This window comes from Netta rufina (genome assembly GCF_964035555.1).
Source record: "Netta rufina genome assembly, chromosome: 3".
Taxonomy (NCBI): domain Eukaryota; kingdom Metazoa; phylum Chordata; class Aves; order Anseriformes; family Anatidae; genus Netta; species Netta rufina.
In genome coordinates, this window is record NC_140125.1 from 53,363,639 (window position 1) to 53,382,219 (window position 18,581).

Genomic DNA, 18,581 nt, shown 5'->3' on the forward strand with positions numbered 1-18,581 from the left:
TTTTTTCCAAAGTAAGAGAAGAACAGGGAGGAAGAAAAGTCAGGGGACAGAAAGGTAATGGAGTAGGATAGAAAGAAATGGAGAAAGTAGAGAGGGTGCAAAAAGAAAAGGCAAAATTTCATCCAGGCTTCCCCATCTGAATTGCTTTTTTATGGACTGGCGGTTTCCTTTTTGTTGGAATATGTGCTCAAAAAAAAAAGAAAAATATGTCTTCATTTTTATGTGATGTCTTCCAGATGCGCCGTAAACAATAAACACTTAATGCAAATATTATCTGCAGAAAATGTGTCATCAGCATGATGCTGCCATTAAACACATTTTCTCTATTTCAGCTTGCTTGTGAGAATCTGTCAGGTAAACATCCATGATAGATACAAATCTGCTTGGATGCTGGAGTGGACTTCTGACTGACAGCTGAATTTGAACAATTTGCCCACGAATGAATTGAAGTGATAACCTTTTCTTTGCAGTGTGGAGGTTCAGGTTTCTGACTGTGTGAGTGAGAGCTGAGGCGTTCAGCAGAAATTACAGAGGGTAGGGTGGTAAATGTTAGCAGTGGGAGCAGTGGAATTACAGGTATATAACTCATCTTCTGTGTTTTGTCATTTTTAATCTTTCCCATTCCTCACAAGCAAAATCATGTAATGCTGAGTACTGGTGTTATGAAAACAGTAGGAGGAATCATTTTTCAAACTCCTAAATTGAAAAATTAATGTAATCATTAAAATGTTTCATACCGTATTGATTATATGTATATCCCATGGTGATGCAAGTTAAAAAGACAAGTCCAGTTACAGCTAAGCTGATTTTAGTCTGGGTATGGTAAATAATCTTCTTTACCTTCTTTAAGAACTGAAAAGTACCCACCCCAATCCTGGCCGTGTGTGTGAGTGTCTATAATTTTGCTTGTTCTTTTACTGCTATATTAACTATCAGTGCACAAAAAGTGAGAGCTCTACTAGTTGGTAAAGTGGAGTAGCACTAGCAAAAACCTCTCCTTTCTGTATGCCTGACTGTAATTGTACCTAACATAAAGCAACTATTTTGCTAAAACAGGGAAGGAGACAGAGAAAGAAAAAGGGCTCAAGACTTATTTTAGAGAACCTTTCCCGGTAGCAGCAGTGGTAAGCATTAGGCTAAGAAAGAGACATCAGGTGATTTGTTTAACATTACATTCTTGTGTGCTGTGCTTGCTTCTCTGCCCAGATACTGCATAATTGACTGCACGGCATTAGCCAGGCACCACGTGGTATAAGAACACATACTCTGACGAAAAAGCACCAGGGCTCTGGTACTGAAATCGATCTTTTTTTTTTTTTTTTTTTTTAAATATAAAAAAAAAACAAAACACTTCCTTGTAAAGAAGGGGGGGGGGGGGGGAGAGGGGGGTGGAGAAAGGAGAAGCCATTTCTGTAAAGTGAATTTATTAACTGTATTTATTACCTGTTTTAAGGTGAAATTCACTGTGGGAGGAGAGGTCACATAAAGATCATTCTCATCACTGTTGAGGTATGGGCACTACTGGAGTTAAAGGACTGTTTCAACAAAATCAAGCATGCAGGTGAGGAGTAAAAAAAGGGGCAGAGTAAAGCCCAGAAAGAAAATCCTGATATTGGTGATAGAACAGCACCATAGAATCATAGGATATCCTGAGCTGGAAGGGACCCACCAGGATCATTGAGTCCAACTCCTGGCTCCACACAGGACCACCCAAAAATCAGGCTATATATCTGACAGCATTGTCCTAATGCTTCTTGAACTCCGTCAGGCTCAGTGCTGTGACCACTGCCCTGGGGAGCCTGTCCCAGTGCCCGACCACCCTTTGGGTGCAGACCCTTTCCCTAACCCCCAGCCTGACCCTCCCGTGCCCCAGCTCCATGCCGTTCCCTCTGGTCCTGTCACTGTCCCCAGAGAGCAGAGCTCAGCACCTGCCCCTCCGCTCCCCTCGTGAGGGAGCTGCAGGCCGCCATGAGGCCTCCCCTCAGCCTCCTCTGCTCTGGGCTGAACAAGGTGGCCTTGGCTGCTCCTTATATGTCCTCTTTCCAGACCCTTCACCATCTTTGTAGCTCTCCTTTGGACTCTATCTAATAGTTTCACGTCCTTCTTGTACTGTGGTGCCCAAAACTGTAAACAGTGCTTGGAGGTGAGGCCACGCCAGCGCAGAGCAGGGCAGGGCAGTCACTTCCCTCAGCCAGCTAGGAATGCTGTGTCTGATGCACCCCAGGACATGGTTGGCCCTTTTGGCTGCTAGGACACACTACTGGCTCACGTTCAACTTACCATTGACAAAAACCATCAGATCCCTTTCCACAAGGGACCTCTTGTTCCCCACTCTGTACCTACATCCAGGGTTGCCTTGTCCCACATGCAGAATCCAGCACTTGCTCTTGTTAAGCTTCATATTGCTGGTCATTGCCCAGCCCTTTAACTTGTCAAGATCTATTGGCAAGGCTTCTCTACCCTTTAGGGAGTCGACATCTCCTAATTTAGTATCACCTACAAACTTTCTTAGTGTATCTTCTAGTCCTGCATCCAAGTCATTTATGAAAACATTAAAGAGAACTGGCCCTGAAGTGGAGCCCTTGGAGACCCCACTAGTGTCTGCCCACCAGCCTGATATAACCCATTTACTATAATCCTTTGTGCCCAACCCTTCAGCCAATTGTTCACTTACAGTGTTAAGTATTTATCTAGCTGTATGCTGGACATTTTGTCCAGAAGGATATTGTGAGAAACTGTATCAAAAGCTTTGCTGAAATCCGAAAAGATTACATTAGCTGGCTTTCCTTGGTCAACTAGGGGGGTGACCTTATCGTAAAAGGGAATTAAGTTCATTAAACAGGACTTTCCCCTTGTGAACCTGTGTTGGCTGCGACCTATGACTGCGTTGTCTTTCAGGTATTTTTCAGTAACTCCCAGAATAATCTTCTCCATAATATCACCAGGCACTGAAGTGAGACTGACAGGTCTGTAATTACCAGGGTCTACTTTCATACCCTTCTCGGAAACTGGGACAACATTTGCAAGCTTCTAGTCAACTGGGAACTGCTTTTACCACATTTTTTGGTTGGATCTTGGAAAAAAATGCAATATTTCTTTCCAACTTGGAATCTGCCAAATATTCATTTAGAAACCTTATGGTCAGTGCAATGGTACTGACAACTGCTTCTTTGGGCAAGAAGGCTTTAAAATTGTAGTCTGAGAGGTGAAGGACAGTTGTGATTCTATTAAAAAAAATATTTGAAATATTTCTGTGGTAAAGGTGAGATGTGAGCAGTAGGTCTGTAGCTGGAATTTCAGCTGCTTCTGCAGAGATAAGTTACCACTGATTTACAAACAGTAAAAACCTAATTTAACATCCAGAGCCCAGGTTAAGCTGTGAGTAGAAAAAGCCATTTTGCTTGTAAACAGCACCATCAATATGGGAATGGCTGAGAGAATGAAGATGGGTCAAATACTATGCATTTTTATGATCAGCGTATTTTAACCTCTGAAGACACAGACTGCCTATATTTGTGCTGAAGCAAAACAACTTGTGCTCCTAGATGTTGGCTAAGCACAGATTTGTATAATGTGTCCAACAGTCAATGCAAAATTTTCCAGTGCTCACTGAAAACATGGAAACTTTTTAATATACGGGCTGAACATACAGAACTGACAGCCTACATCCTTTATGCACGGATTTTTTTTTGAAATATATGAAGCTTTGATATTGTGCACAAAACTACAAAGGATCACTTCCCAGAAGGAAAATGCCTAGCTGAAAAATTGACTCATTGCTATTTCAGCCATGCGTTCCTGTGCAGTATGGTATGTTGATAAAAATCAATTGGGTAATAAGCTCATGAATAGTGAGTCAATGGAAGCTGGTGGCAGCTCTGACGTTGATCAATAATGACAAGATTTTCTAACCATTTACAAAACAATAGCAGGCTCTGCAGATGTTGCTGAAATAGCAAATAAACTGGACATGACCACCAACACCCCTCTTTCTGCTTGTTACCGCCTGTGATTTTTCACACAATGGGAAAAAAGAAGCCAATTAGTTGGTCTATGTTGACAGATTTATAAAGAGTTTTTCATTTATACTCTGAATTTAGCATGCTGTCTTCAGAAGATCATAGAACCACAGAGTGGTTGAGGTTGGAAGGGACCTCTGGAGGTCACCTGGTTTAAGCAGGGACACCCTGAGCAGGTTGCCCACCTTCATGTCTAGGTGGCTTTTGAAGATCTCCAAGGAGGGAGATGTTCACTCTGGGCAACCTGTGCCAGTGCTTGGAGAGGTGCCCCAGTCCTCTAATCATCTTAGTAGCCCTCCGTTGGACTCTCCCCGGTATGTCCATCTCTCTCTTGTACTGGGAAGCCCAGAACTGGTCACAGTACTCTGCAGCCTCAGCAAAGTCACGTAGAACAGCGAACAGTTTTAAACTTAGCCCTTCTTGTTTATTTTTGTCCGTTTCCAAGCTCTTCAGAAAATAAAGGGCTTCAGGGCTGTTTGTAAGGTCAGTAGACCCTTCACATCTTTATTGATACTACAGAAAGCCAGAAATATAGTTACAGTAGTATTTAACTTACTAGCAGCAGTAGAAGTACTAAGCAGACTGGACAGCTTGATCTATTTGTGGAACAGGGCAGTGTTTTTTGCTCCATTAAGGCTTCCTTTTAAGCTCCATCACAAAATACAATCCCCATTTTTAAATCCCAATCTACTTCACTTTTCTTCCCAGACACTTCTGTTCTTTTTTTTTTTTTTTCTTTCATTTTTTTTTTTTCCCCTTTGGATGTTAAACAATAGAAATGAGTGTAGCAACCATTATTTATAATTTTAACCCACAGTGTTGCAGCTGATAGCTTTCCCAGTAATTTTTCTCAAGCAATTTCTTGGAAAAGCTTATTCTCTTAGTGCTGAGAATGCATCAGCTAGGATTTAATAAGTTATCTAGCATGGCAAAAATGTAAACAGTTCGGTTCCACAGCCTAAGTTGCTGCTTTCATGTTATCCTACTGTCTTAAGGGAGTGCAGCCATGATTAGATGGTAAAACAATCAAATTCAGGTAAAGGATTGTTTTAATTTTGAACCTTAATATTCACAAATAGCCAAAGACCCTTCTTAGGTCTTCTGATTTTTAATAATAAAAGTGATAGCTTGTGGCCTTGCCATATCTATTCACCTGGCCATTATTTTGTTAAAGAAATAGGCCTGTATTTTTCTGTTATAGGCATAAAACGTGAGCTCATGGAAGCTGGAAGGACAACATGTTTTTCTTAGTCTGAAGTCAGGAGATCTCTCTCTGTTGCAAGGCAGATCACACAGCTTGCCCTCCCAGCTCTGAGCAGACTTCTGCTGACTTCAGTAGGCTCCAGGCCAGATTCATAATCTGCATCTCTTATTTACAAATTGGAAATATTAATAAGTATCTACAAAAGGAGAGCTGCAGTTGAAAAACTAATTCATGTTAATAACACGCTTTGAGGTCATTGCAATTGAATAACTAAAGGATACAATTATAATATTCATTTCTGTTTTTTTTTTTTTTTTTTTTTTTTTTTTTTTTTTACTCAGTAGAATCCAATTCTTCTGAATATTGAGCTGACTGTGTTTACCCTCTATTACTATATTTGCGTTTGGCTTTTTTTTTTTTTTTCCCAAGCTTTCTGACTACGATTCTAGCAGTTCCCTTGTATTTCTGACTGCTGTCATGTTAGAACTGCTGTCACTATTCACTTTGCATTGTAGGTCACACACAAAAATCTCTCCAGGTGAAGTCAGTGGCATCACTGAGTAATGTTCCTGCTTCAGTAATGGTGGAGAAATGGATTTTAGTTGTGTTGTAACTGGTCTCTTAATTGGAGCTTTTATATGAGTTTTATCCCAAGCATTTCACTTCTGTCCTCATTAAAAGTCTTCCTGGACTTCAAAGCAGGAGGGCTGTTAAATTAACTTTGATGGATGAGAGAGTGGGATTTTCTTTAAATTGGGCTGCAAATCACACATTTTGTAGTGAAGCTAGAGGCAAAATGACTTGAATGCAGATAATCTTCCAGTGTTCTTCCCAATGTTCTCCCATATGTGTCCTGGGGGAATGCATATGTTTCATTACAGGTGACTAACTTGGCTAAAAAAAAACACCATAGAGGGTGTCAGCATGAAAAAAATAAAAAAAGCCATTGTGTCTCAGTCACCTACAATTTAAATACTGGCACAGAGTGTACACTGTGGGAGATACCTGAATTTTGGTTAGACTCCGATACAGTTTACCCAGGGTAACTGTGCAATGAAGATGCACTGGTCTCATTGACCAAAAAGAGGTCCTAAACATGATACAGACACAGAGTGTAATTTTCCAACTTTTCCCAACACTCTGGGTTGCGTTACCATTTAGTAAGTACCCAGAGCTTGAATACGCATCTGTACTATTTGCCTATTCTGAATTTTCAGAACTGGCTGATAATATTTTTGAAGAATTCATTTAGAAGAGAATTACTGCTTTTTTTTTTTTTTCTTCAACTGTGGCCTAGAAATACTGTGATAATGACCATTTTCCTGGTGTTTCTGCACTTCTTACCTGGGCTTATCTGGAAGCCAGCAGTGAAAAATACATTATTTCAGATCCTCAGAATAAACTGAAGCTCGGTCCTCAAAAGAGGTGAAGATTACAGCAAGATCATATTTTCGTAGAACAGCTTGTCCCTTCTTGCATTACTTGAGAGAGAGAAAAAGGAAATACTTGGATCTGAGTAACATTGACCTTTTGTATATGTTTGATCAGGATACTATATTCCCACTTAACCAGGCTGTGCTTCAGTCAGTACATAGATTGTGAATGAATGCAGTTTATATGCATTATGCAATCTACTTCTAATTCAGGAGGTTTTCTTGTTACTATTGCATGGAAGTAATTTATCTGCGAAATTTGGAAACTGTGACTAGAAGTAGTCTTTCCCTGCCTGATCAAGATAGAGTGTAGTACCGCACGCTTGGCCACTCTGGAGCTAAAAGTTATCTCCAGCAGCTACAGAAAAGCCAAAGGACTAATCCCAAAACCATATCACTGGTGCAATAATCTGAGTAAAATGTGTATGGCTGATCACATCATAGCTCATTTTGATGAAACTACTGAATTTGTTCTTCTAATCTAATCAGGTCATGTAGAAGAGGTCTTGCTGGATCTCTTTGAGCAGGGCCAGACTTCAACCTCTTGCTCTCAGTCGATGTGCAGTGTACAAGTTCAGGTTCTCTATACTTAAGTAAGTACTTGGATGCATGCTTTTCTTTTCTTTTTTATTTTATTTTCTTTCCACCTTCATTCTCTCAATAAAAACTGAATGTCTTCTTGGAGGGTCAAGAGATTTAGCTATGCTTGGGACAAATGTCTAAATGTATTGCTTAATTAGATCGACCTCATGAGTCGATACTGTTGTGCGCATCCAGGCTGGAATCAGAGGAATTTTCTCAGTTTCTGTGTGAACTTCCTGCCAGATGGTATGGAAAGTTTGGATAGTGTGTGGGATTGGCAGTTGACAGGTAGATTAAAGTGATAATGCTATGTACTGTTGGGTTTTCTGGTGTCTTTGAGTAGCTCTCAGTAAAGCTGATGTGCTTTGTTTAAAATTAAGAAAGTCTGTCCTCTCATTCCTCAGATGTTTTGTTTCTGCCAGTAGCCTTTTTAATCCAGAGGAGGAAAGAATGTGTCTTTCCTCTGTTTTTTTTTTTTTGTTTGTTTGTTTTTTTTTCTTCCAGGAAAAGGGGCATGAGAATCACGTAATATAAAGCTGATATGAATTAATATTTTATATATATTATAAAAACATTTTATTTATACAACTATTACTCAGTTCCTATTCTCAGGAAGAAAATCTGCACAATACTTTGAGGTAGTTTCCATATTTTGCAAAAAATCCTCTCAGTTCCTGTAGTCAAAGCATCCTCCCCTTAGTGGAAATGCCATCTTAATGAATGGTTATCATCCTGAAAAAAATCTATATTAATGTTTTTTCAAGAACCATGCTATTAAGGATTTCATATATTCGTTAGAGCATGCATATGCTCCGACTACACCTTAGAAATGACAAAGAGGGAAGGACATTGCTGTTGTTTTGTTAGCTGTGGTATTAATAGGGCATTTCAGCTTTGCTTATTCACTCTTCATGAGCTGTTGCTGAAATTTGAAGTATGGGGATCATTTGGCTGGCATTATTTGCTATTCAGTATCACCTGAGGTGGAATATTGTCTCAAGGTAAAGACTTTAAAATCCTGTATTTGTTTCCGTGATATTTGGGTCTTACACAGTCTTCTGTGAACTTTTAGGTAGTTGCCCTTTGTCTCTCCTGTGGTCTGTCATGTAAGGAATGGCGCATGTATCATAAATTTAAGTATTGCTTAAACATCTGTAAGCTGCTCAGTGAAAATAACACACCTATTCACAGGCTGGCATTGCATCTGGTCAAGTTACCACTTAGTTACACCCCTATTCTTAATGGAGTTTGGGATCCTGCCATACCTTGCATCATTCATTTCTTGGTTTCAGCAAATTTATTTTCATTTTCCTTTAAGCTAATTTCAGTTATTTATTAATCTGTGTATTGCTCTGAACAGCTTAGCAAGAGCCTGCATGATGGATCCAGTATAATTCTCTCCTGTAACAAAGCCACCACATCCTCGCAATAGGTTGCCCAACTATCACCCTGTAGGGCCCCAGCTCACTTACGGCCTTTCAACATCCATGCAGCCACACTAATCTAGGTTGCCTTTCCAAACCACAAGACACCATGAACACAACTGACCAACCCTTTCACTTCAGAATTTGAGAAATAGCATTTTTTTTGTTGTTGTTTATCTATCCGATTTATTTTTCTCTGCAGCTACAGGGTTTTGCATGTATTAGGCAGCAAACATAAAGGAAACATCTGCTTAACTGAGTCCCACGTTCAGCAGTGCATTGGCATGACTTTTTCTCTAAGTGAATTCCTGGCTGCCTCACAAATCTTGAGGCACATCCTCAGCACAGTTGCTGCAATATTCTCCTAGGACATCCCGGTTCCAGATCAGGAGCCTGGTCAGTTGGAAGAATCTGGCCCTGCACTTTGAAACGTGGCTTTTAATTTGCGCTAGAAATAAATTCGCAATCCTGCTGCCCCAAATCCACACGTTGCACAATCCTTGTGCTCTTCTACCCCTCCCTAGCTGCACACCCTGTCCCTCTTAAACAGAACACGGCCCTTCTGCATCTTCTCTCCTTCCCTGCCCCACGCAATATCACACCTCACCTCTCCCAAGCAGGACACAACCATTTTATTCCCTTTTCATCCTGCCCTTCTTTCTGCTCTTCCCCACAGCATGACCCAGCTCTCCCAGATAGGACAGAGCCCCTGCACCCCTTTTCCTCTGCCTTCCCCTGTACATTTGCACCACCTCTCCCAAGCAGACCATCGTGCTTGTATGCCTCTGCACACGCCTTCAAGCCCATACCTTTCTCCCAGGCACGTCGTCTTGGTTCAACTCCAATTTAAAAGAAAAACAAAAACTTGACCAATTTCTTCTGGTTATGCAAAGAGAGGAGAGAGACTTTCTGAATGTAAAGCCTTTATTATACACAGTGCAGTGCTAGGTAGGGCAGTGCCTCTTCATACTCACCAAAGTCATGAAAAGGCTGTTCTTAGCTTCATTTCCCTCCAAGGTCCCAGGAGATTTGCACTATTTCTTGTTAGCTAAGGCAAGTTCCTATGTCTTTCTGAACTTTAATTACATTAAAATACTGGGATAAGAAGCTGTAGCAGCCATACAGGTCTTGAATCTCCCCCTTGTGCTCCACATTTACTTTTTTTTTTCACCAGCCCATTTACACCACACAGGCAACTCCAGCTCTGCCCCTTAGCGTACACAAACCAGTCCCCTACAAAAGTGCCTGATGTTCACCTTGTATTGGGTTTATGTGGCAAGGTTTTGGTAGAGGGGGACTGCAGGGGTGGCCTCTGTGAGAAGAGTCCAGCAGCTGCCCCATGTTAGATAAGGGCCAGTTTCTGTCGGCTCCAAAGGGACCCACTGTTGCCCAGAGCTGAGCCAGTAAGAGATGTTGTTTGTACCTCTGTGAGAGGAGATTTAAGAAAGGGGAAAAAAAAAACAAAAACTGCTGTGCAACAGCAGCTGGGAGAATGAGGAGTGAGAAGCAGACCCCCAGGTGAGTGCAGCAGGAGGGCAGGAGGTGCTCCAGGCAGGCAGCAGCAGTTCCCCTGCGGGCTGTGCAGAGGCCCCTGGAGGAGCAGGCTGTCCCCCTGCAGCCCATGGGGCCCACATGGAGCAGATCATCAGGGACTGACCGCAGCCCCCATTCCCTGTTCCTCTGTGCTGCTCAGATGGAAGAGGGTGGATGGGGGAAAGGTGTTTTGGGAGAGGGTCAAGCACCTCATAATTGTTACTCCAGAGCATGGTTGCCTCTTGCCTGCAGGCAGCCTGCAAGTCTGATCGCCAGCTTTGCCAGCCTTGTCCTTCGTACAAGGGTGTCCTCTCCCACAGCCGGTAGTTCTGGCACATGGAGCATGCTCCATTATGCTCAATGTGGCTTTTCATTTTACTTTCTTTGCAGTAATATCCAAGCCCAAGCCAAGTATAGGAAGCGATGGATCTGCTGTTTGCCATTAGCAGCTCATCCTCATCACTCTCTTGGGGGATATTATGTATTTGGAGTAATGCTTTGTTTTAATAGGGTTTTGTTTTTCCTTTAATAGTCTCTCTTGGTTTTGTTTTATATTTATATAAAATAAACATACATTTTTTTTCAGAGAAGGCAAGGCTCAAAATGAATGTCTTGGAGGATGGTACTGTTAAAGGTGATTCGTGGTGGCTGTGAGAGTTCATCCTTTAGCCTCAGGCTCTGCTCTGAAAAGTACATAAGCCGGTGGGCTTTATCCTTGCAGTGGAAGTTGTCACCTTGTCTCAGGAATAGCGCTGTTAACCACAGTCTTTGTGTCATGTACAAATGCATGAGAAACTATGGTAACCCTCTGTCCTGGTTTCAGTTAGAACAGAATTAATTTTCTTCCTAGTAGCTGGTGGAATGCTGTGTTTTGGCTTAGGATGAGAAGAGTTAAACCGGGTTAAACCACGACACCCTCCCCACTGCTGTTAAAGAACAACAAAATAATTGAAGTTTGTGTTAAAAAGTCTGGGCCCTTGATAACCATCATCATCTGGGTGCTGGCAGTGGTCAAAAAGTTATCAGCTAGCTCCATTGCTAGTCTGACTTTTGTCTTCAATATTGGTTGAGTTCCTAAAAAAAAAAAAAAAAAAAAAAAAAAAAAAAAAAAAAAAAGAGCAGGTTTGTATATGAGGTGTAAGCTACCTGATAGCAAGGAAAGGTTGCTGCAGTGTTTTAGAATGATTGTTTCCTGCCTGCCCACAGACATTGTAATTAACCTGTATGAAGCCAGAGCAATGTCCATAACTGAGTGGAAAGCATCCAACCTATTTGTGGACCTATCTATTTAGCAAGCAGCTGTGCGGCACCTGGTGCAGCATTTCCAAGTGCAGACTTTAAAGCCCTTCCTTTTAAACAATGGTTGCGAGGTCAGTAATTGTTATGTGCTGCTTTAAACTATCTTTGCCATGCCCTCTATTGCCTTTGTGACTGCTCATTCCTCAGCGGGCTCAGAAAGAATAATTCGGACCAGTTTCCTTTACTGTTGCTTCACACTTCTTCACGGCAGTAATCTGCCTTGTTACCAGGTTAACAAGTGCTCCCTGCTCCTGTCTTGTGTGAAAAGACTGCACAGGTCCTAGAAACCACCTTCCAAAATGTATAGTAGGCCCCATTTCTGCAGCATTACTTATGTGCCCTATTCACTCCCAATTTTTCTCTCTGTCAGGCTGTAGCTTTACAATCACACTCAGACCTTTTCACAACTCCTGGCGTGGGCACAGCTTTCCATCCTTTCCCTCTGGGAACTACACTGTGTGCATATGGTTCTGTGATGCAGATATGTCCAGGTGGCACTTCATCTTCACTGGAGATGGGGATGAAGATCTGACCCAGACTGTGTGCACAAACCATAATGTTGAAATTGCTTATCAGTATCTGCAAATGGAAGCATGAAACTGCAGGATTCCTAATCTGTATTATGCTGGAGGAACATATAAAATGGGCATAAGAATAATCAGCAATGACCAGTAGGGGGTTTTCCTTTATATTTAGGAATTATATTTTAGAAATATACTTTCAGGTAATCTACTGTGTATACCATGTTTTGGACAAGTAAATGAATATTAAATGGCAGTGTCTACATCTCTGAGGTTCTAGAGAGAAATGATACGCAGAAAGCTCTGCTAACTTGGTGAAGTTTTACCATTGCCTAGATACTCAGCCTTGATAGGAACTAAGACACAATCTGGTGTGTAAGAAGCACACAGCGTGCCTTTGCCTCATTATTTATCCTTCTGTAGAAGCCCTTTCTCGAAACTACCTTCCTGAACCCCCCAGCTGTACTCACAAGCTCCGCACGAATGTTTTGCCAAAACGTGTGCTCATCCCTTTCTGGTGAGCTCGAGGCAGGGGAGGCTGCAGCCAGAGCCTGCCAGCTAACTCTTAAAATGCCACAGCAGTCATTTTGTAAAAAACTATTTCAGTGTGCAGCTTTCTTTGGCTCTACCTATCCATTGCTGTGTGGTAGTGAATAAAGAAGGGCTAAAGCCAAGGAGCCAGGTGAAGTTTTGTACGGATTAGGGAGCAGATGAGCTCTGAAGCCTTTCAGTGCAGATGGATGAATCTCTTTAGGCCCCCAACATTCAGACTTTGTTTAGTATTCTAGGCTGGGGTCTTGGAATGATTTCAGCTTCCTCTTGTATCACAGAACAACAGGCTGGGTGACGTTGGCAGGGACCTCTGGAGGGTCCTACCCCCTGCTCAAGCAGGGACACCCAGAGGCTGCCCACACCATGTCCAGGCAGCTTCTGAAGATCTCCAAGGTGTGAGACCCTACAGCCTTTCTGGGCAACCTGTGCTCCATCACCCACACAGCAAAGGAGTGCTTCCTGATGCTCAGAGGTAACCTCCTGTGTTGGATTTAAATGTGTGGCTGTGGTTGTGTGGGGCTGGGTGTCACTGTCACTCCGGCCATGGGTCTGTGAAGGGGGAGAGGTCCGTGGTGTGCAGAGGGGTATCTGGCTGTGTGCAGGTGGCAAGGGATCCCGATGGCTTTGGGGATGTTTGTGGGGACAGGCAGGGGCTGTGCAGCCATCTCTGCACCTGCAGCAAGAGGGGCTGCCTTGGGGTGTGCTGTGGCCATGGGGGAGCACAAGGAGCTTATGGGCTTTGAGCCTCCAACACGCTCAGAAGAGAAGCAGAGAGCCTGCCATTAGGGGCTGGCAGTGCTGCTGCATGTGCCAGCACCAAAACTAAGCTGGAATAAAACCTGCATAGGAATTACAGACAAAACCTGAAGTAGATCAACCCCACCTCTGTCAGTGTGCCTTGTGTTGCATCTACCACCAGGAGATGGTCAGATTCTGCTGTGCAAACCACCTCAGGCACTTCGTGGCTGGCTCTCAGGGGGACAAGAGGCACCAAGTGCTGTGGGGAGAGCCCCCACCTGCCCCCCAGCTGGGATTAGACCCTGCACATGGGGTAAAGGGGAGGGATACGTGGGATGGGAGTTTGCAAAAACCACCAGAGGAAACAGCAGAAGAGTCATCATCTTCCACTAGTGGGTCCCAAAGGAAGAGTTAAGCCAAAGTTAAATTAAGATGCCTGAAGTAGATGGGTATGAGCTCACATCTGCTTGGTAAGTGATGCCCTGGATGTGCAGGATGAAGTCAGAGACCCCTCAGTTTTCTCCCCCTGGTTTGTGAAAGTGAGGAGTTTATCACAGAATATCAAGTGGCTGAGTCATATATCATCAGACTTCAACAGCAGATTATATAGCAACAAAAAATAAAAATTAAGCACTTCAAGCCATCTCTCAAACAGGGTTTTTTTACAAAATGGTTGGGAGCCTTCTTTGCTTATGCCGCACAATTAAATATTCAGCATTTCCTGCTAAATTTAGGTTTATTGAAGTAAACAATGATTCATAGGAGCAGAACCGGACAATTCCATTTTTAGGTATTAATAATTCAGAACTATATTTGAAAACAACAGAGGGATATGTACAATACATCATACAGGTTTTTATTATATCCACCCACTGCCTATCCACCCACACAGAGATCTGGGTACTGTTTCTACGTGGAAACAATATTGCGTCCTCGTATCATAGACTTGTTTAAGTACACAGAATACACAGGATACATTTACAAGAATTCAGTGTTTTATGTGCAGCCAGATGAGTCATTCTTTCTTTTCCTGCAACCAAATCAGCCTCTTATTATTTGAAGTTGGTATTGACAAACATTCATGCTTAGGATAACAGAAACTGTGTTTAACAGATTACAGAAAAATAGAGAAAACTGCGTTCTGCAATGTAGAAAATATTATGCTAGGACGAAGCTCAGTCACTTAGCTCTCCATTTAATGTTATGTTTAAAATCTGAGTGCTTTCATTTCGCACATTGTCATCAGTTATCCCGATGTCACTTTAGGGCATGTAGAAGGCTTTTTGCTTGGGGGCTTCCTGGTACTTTCCTTGTGTAACAGTGGGAGATACCTGCATGCTCCATGTCACTGTCCCGCAGGAGCGTCAGGTCCCTGACACCAAGGTGGCCACAGCACAAAAAACCACCTGGGATGGGTGGAAAGGGCGAGAAAAGGAAAGGAGAGATGGTTAAAGCATCTGTTAGGGATGTATGTCTACTGCAGTCTGGGGCTGTGATTTTGTTTAAGGGTTGATACAGCTTTCAAAGACGTCTTTTAGCCCAAGTGAAAGAGATTTTAGGGGGTTTTCGTGTGCCCATGGTGCTGAGCAATGGCAAGCAGCCTGCAAGGATGGGTGTATCTCTCCTGCTGTGCTGCCATGCTACCTGTCTGCCTCAGGACCTCTGCACCCCAGCTGCCTCCCAAGGATGTGCAGGGCCAAGGAGAGCTGTATGTGGGATTGATTTCACCTTCCTGTATATCAGTCTGACTGTTGCTCCATGGACGCTGTATGAAGGATTTGACAAGACAGAGTTAATATCATAAGGAGCCAAATTCAGTCTGGAGGAAGGAGATGAATTTCCAGCAAGTACATTCCAGCAAGAAGCCAAATCAGGCAGAGACCTACGTTACACCTCAGGTGAAACAGGTAAACAGCTCAGTCCCTTCAATGAAATTGCTTCAGGTTTATCCCGGTGAAGCGAAGAACAGAACTTGCCTGGGGAGAGCTTTCTTTCTTTTGTAGCTATCTAGTTATTTTTTCTGCTGCCCAGACCATCTGTTCCATTGATGGGTATGTCATCTTTCGCACACCCACTGAATGCCAAATTAATCCAAGTCACACAGCTTACACCTCCCTTCTGACTTAGACCAAACTATATTTTATTCCAGCATAAAATAGACATCAGAACTAAGTTTGCCTCACTTCTGAGAGGAAAGGGTAAGCTTTGGGGTTGGCTCTGATCATCACCGGAATTGTTGTAGTGGGTCCACTGCAGCTCATCAGAAATGGACAATAGTGGATGCCCAGTGGGAAACAGGATGAGTAGGATGTAGGAAGGGAGCAAGGGCATCTCCTACAGGTCTGAGATCTGCATTTTTGGGAAACTGAGTCTTTCTATCCAATAACCCTCAAATGGGTCCACTTTCCATCAACCTTCTAAGCTCACAAAGACTTTTTGTGCCCTCAGCCTCTTGTGGCAAGCTGAACTGTAGTTGATTGACGAATTATCTCACTTTGCTTTCTTTGAACCTCTCACTATTGATTTCATCTTATATTCCTGTATCGGAAGGTGGTGAGTAGGTATTTGCTGTTTGCATCCTTCTAGCCACCTAAGACTTTCCAGACTTTTATTGTGTCCTCTCTCTGGTATTCTGTTCTCACAAAGGCTCCTGCCCTGGTTAATCATATCTCACATTGAAACAGTTTCAGACTTTTCAGCATCTTCTTTTCTTACCCACATTTTTGAGCTGGGAGCATGGGGACAGAATAGCACGCAGTATTCAGATGCAGTCACGCTATGAATCTTTACAGTGGCATCATGATATTTTCTGTTTTGGTCTCCATTTCTTTCCTAACGTTTGATTTGCTTTTTTAAATGCTACCGAGCACTGTGCTGACATTTTCATAGACCTATCTGTAATAACCTCAAGATTGCTTTCCACAGAGGTTGCAGATATTTTGGAGACTATCACTGCATAAGCATAGTTGGGCTTTTTTCTCCCCTGTGCATTGGGCTTTTTTTTTTCTCCCTTGTGCATGACTTTACATTTATCAATATTGAATTCAGCTGCCTTTTTATTTGCAAGTCATTCAGTATTATGACATCCTTCTGCAGCTCTTAGCAGTTGGCTTCAAGTGTACTTCTTTGAATAACAATATTGTCAGCAAACTTTGTTACTTCATCTTGTCCTGTTTTCCAGGTCACTTAGGACAAGATCAATCAGTATGTATTCCTGTGGGGCTCCATTGGTGATCTTCCTCCGGTGAGCAAATGGACTTTTATCCTCTGCGTCCTATCTTTAAACCTTTTATTTCTCCATGGGAGCATCTTCTTTTTATGCCATCGCAGCTTAGCTTCTTTAGCATCAGTTTGGCTTCAGCCCACTGAAAACGCAGCTTGAGGACTTTGTCAGTGTCTGCACATGCAAGCAACTGAGCAGAATGCTATGGAGATAGGACCCAACAGAGATTGTTGCTGAAAAAAAAAAAAAAAAAAAGCACTGGTAGTCCATCTGTTGTGAGTGAGATGTAGTCCTGGGCATGACTTTGTGAAGAAACTAAATCCTTTTTGTTATAATTCAAAAAATGCTTTCTCTCCCAGTGAACAAGACAGGATGCCTGAGACAAACTGCAGTTGTGCAAGCATGCCCCAGGGATGTCCATTCTCATGCTGAAGATGCACACAGACACCTACAGCAGTGAAGAGTGGAACTGTGTGCAGAGAGCTAGGTGTACTCCACGTTTAATTTGGGAGTCACTGGGACATGCTGGAGCTACCTGACAGCGGAGGAGTGTAATTAGCTGTGCTTTGGGGACTGGATTTATTGATCTGAGTTGATGTTGAGTGAGAAAGACTGTGGCCTGTAGAGGGGAGGTCACCTCAATGTGAGTCTGGGAGACAACTGTGCGTGCCACTGGCAAACCTGAGAGAAAAACACTAACAGCTGCCCTGGGAAGGAAGGGCAGGGGAGGCAATTACAGAGTGAGACAAAGCACAAGGCAGCTCTGCGCTGAACGTCAGAGAAGCAGTGATTTAATGTTGGGGCGGTCAAATTAATATCAACAGAAGATATTTTAAAACACTGGATTGTGAAACCAAAGGGTAAGCGTGTAACTGTCACCCAGGACTCATTGCTGTAAGTGATTGCTGGGACTACGGCTTCATCAGAGCTCAGAGGCAGTGTGACTAAATGAGCTTGCCCGGTGACAGGTCTGTCGTTACAGCTCTGCTACTGACGGGGAGAAATGACTTTCTCTAGTGATCGCTCCTTTCTGACCCCGGCGTCTCCCTGCCTGTTCACTATATCCTTTTTGATACAGCTGTTCATTTAGTCAAGTCTATATCCCTTTCCTGCTGCTTTTTTCCTTTTCTTGAAAAAAAAAACCACATCAGAAACCAAACCAGTTCTAGATAAGTTTTCATCTTCTACTTGAAAAGCCGTGGAGCGTTGTGAGCATTCGGTCCTCTGAGGTGCTCGGTTCCACTGACTTCACCTCCCTGCTACCTTGGTTCACCAAAGCTTGCCTTTTTGCAGCCAAAAACCTTAGTTCCAGCCCTCTTTCACCTATCTTAAAGTTGGCCGCTAGGTCCAGGTTTGCTCAAAATATCGACACGATTAAAATGAAATGTCACCGGAGCACAACAGGACTGAACTCTCTGACCTGGGGTATGAATCAGCGAGTATGTCAGGGGAGTCTAACCCATTGCTTGCCAGTGGTGGGCGTCTGGCAAAGAGCCCTTTTCACCTCTGGTAGAAAGCTGTGCATAAAGCTGGGCTGCTGGAGGGTGCAGCCTCGAGCGGGGAGGCTCCAGTGCTGCCAGTGCTGGGGCCAGCACGGGAGCAACCAGAGCTGAGACTATGGAGGGGAACATGGAAATGGTCCCGTGGGTTCAGCTTTAGGAGACAGGGACATGACTCCTGCTGAGCCCAGGGAAAGGGGATTTTTGGGTCAGGGAAGCTGTGGTGACGGGGGATTTAGTCAGAGGAAGCCTGGAAACCCAGGTGGGGAGGGGCAGGGAATCCCTGTGAGTAACTGAAGGTGGGCATGACTCAGTGCAGCCTCTGACTGCTACACGGCACCTCCCGAGGCAGGACAGGATAGCTTTGAAATAAGGGAACAAAATATGCAAAGAGAAAATTGTCACCAGGGCCCCGGGGACACCGCCAGCCCTGCCTGTCCCTGCTTGCCCCCAGGACCCCACGTCAGCCCAGGGCCACCAGCCCCAGCACCAACGAGGCCACATCAGGGCCAGGCTCCAGCTCCCCACAGCCCGGCCCCACCGCAGGCCCATGT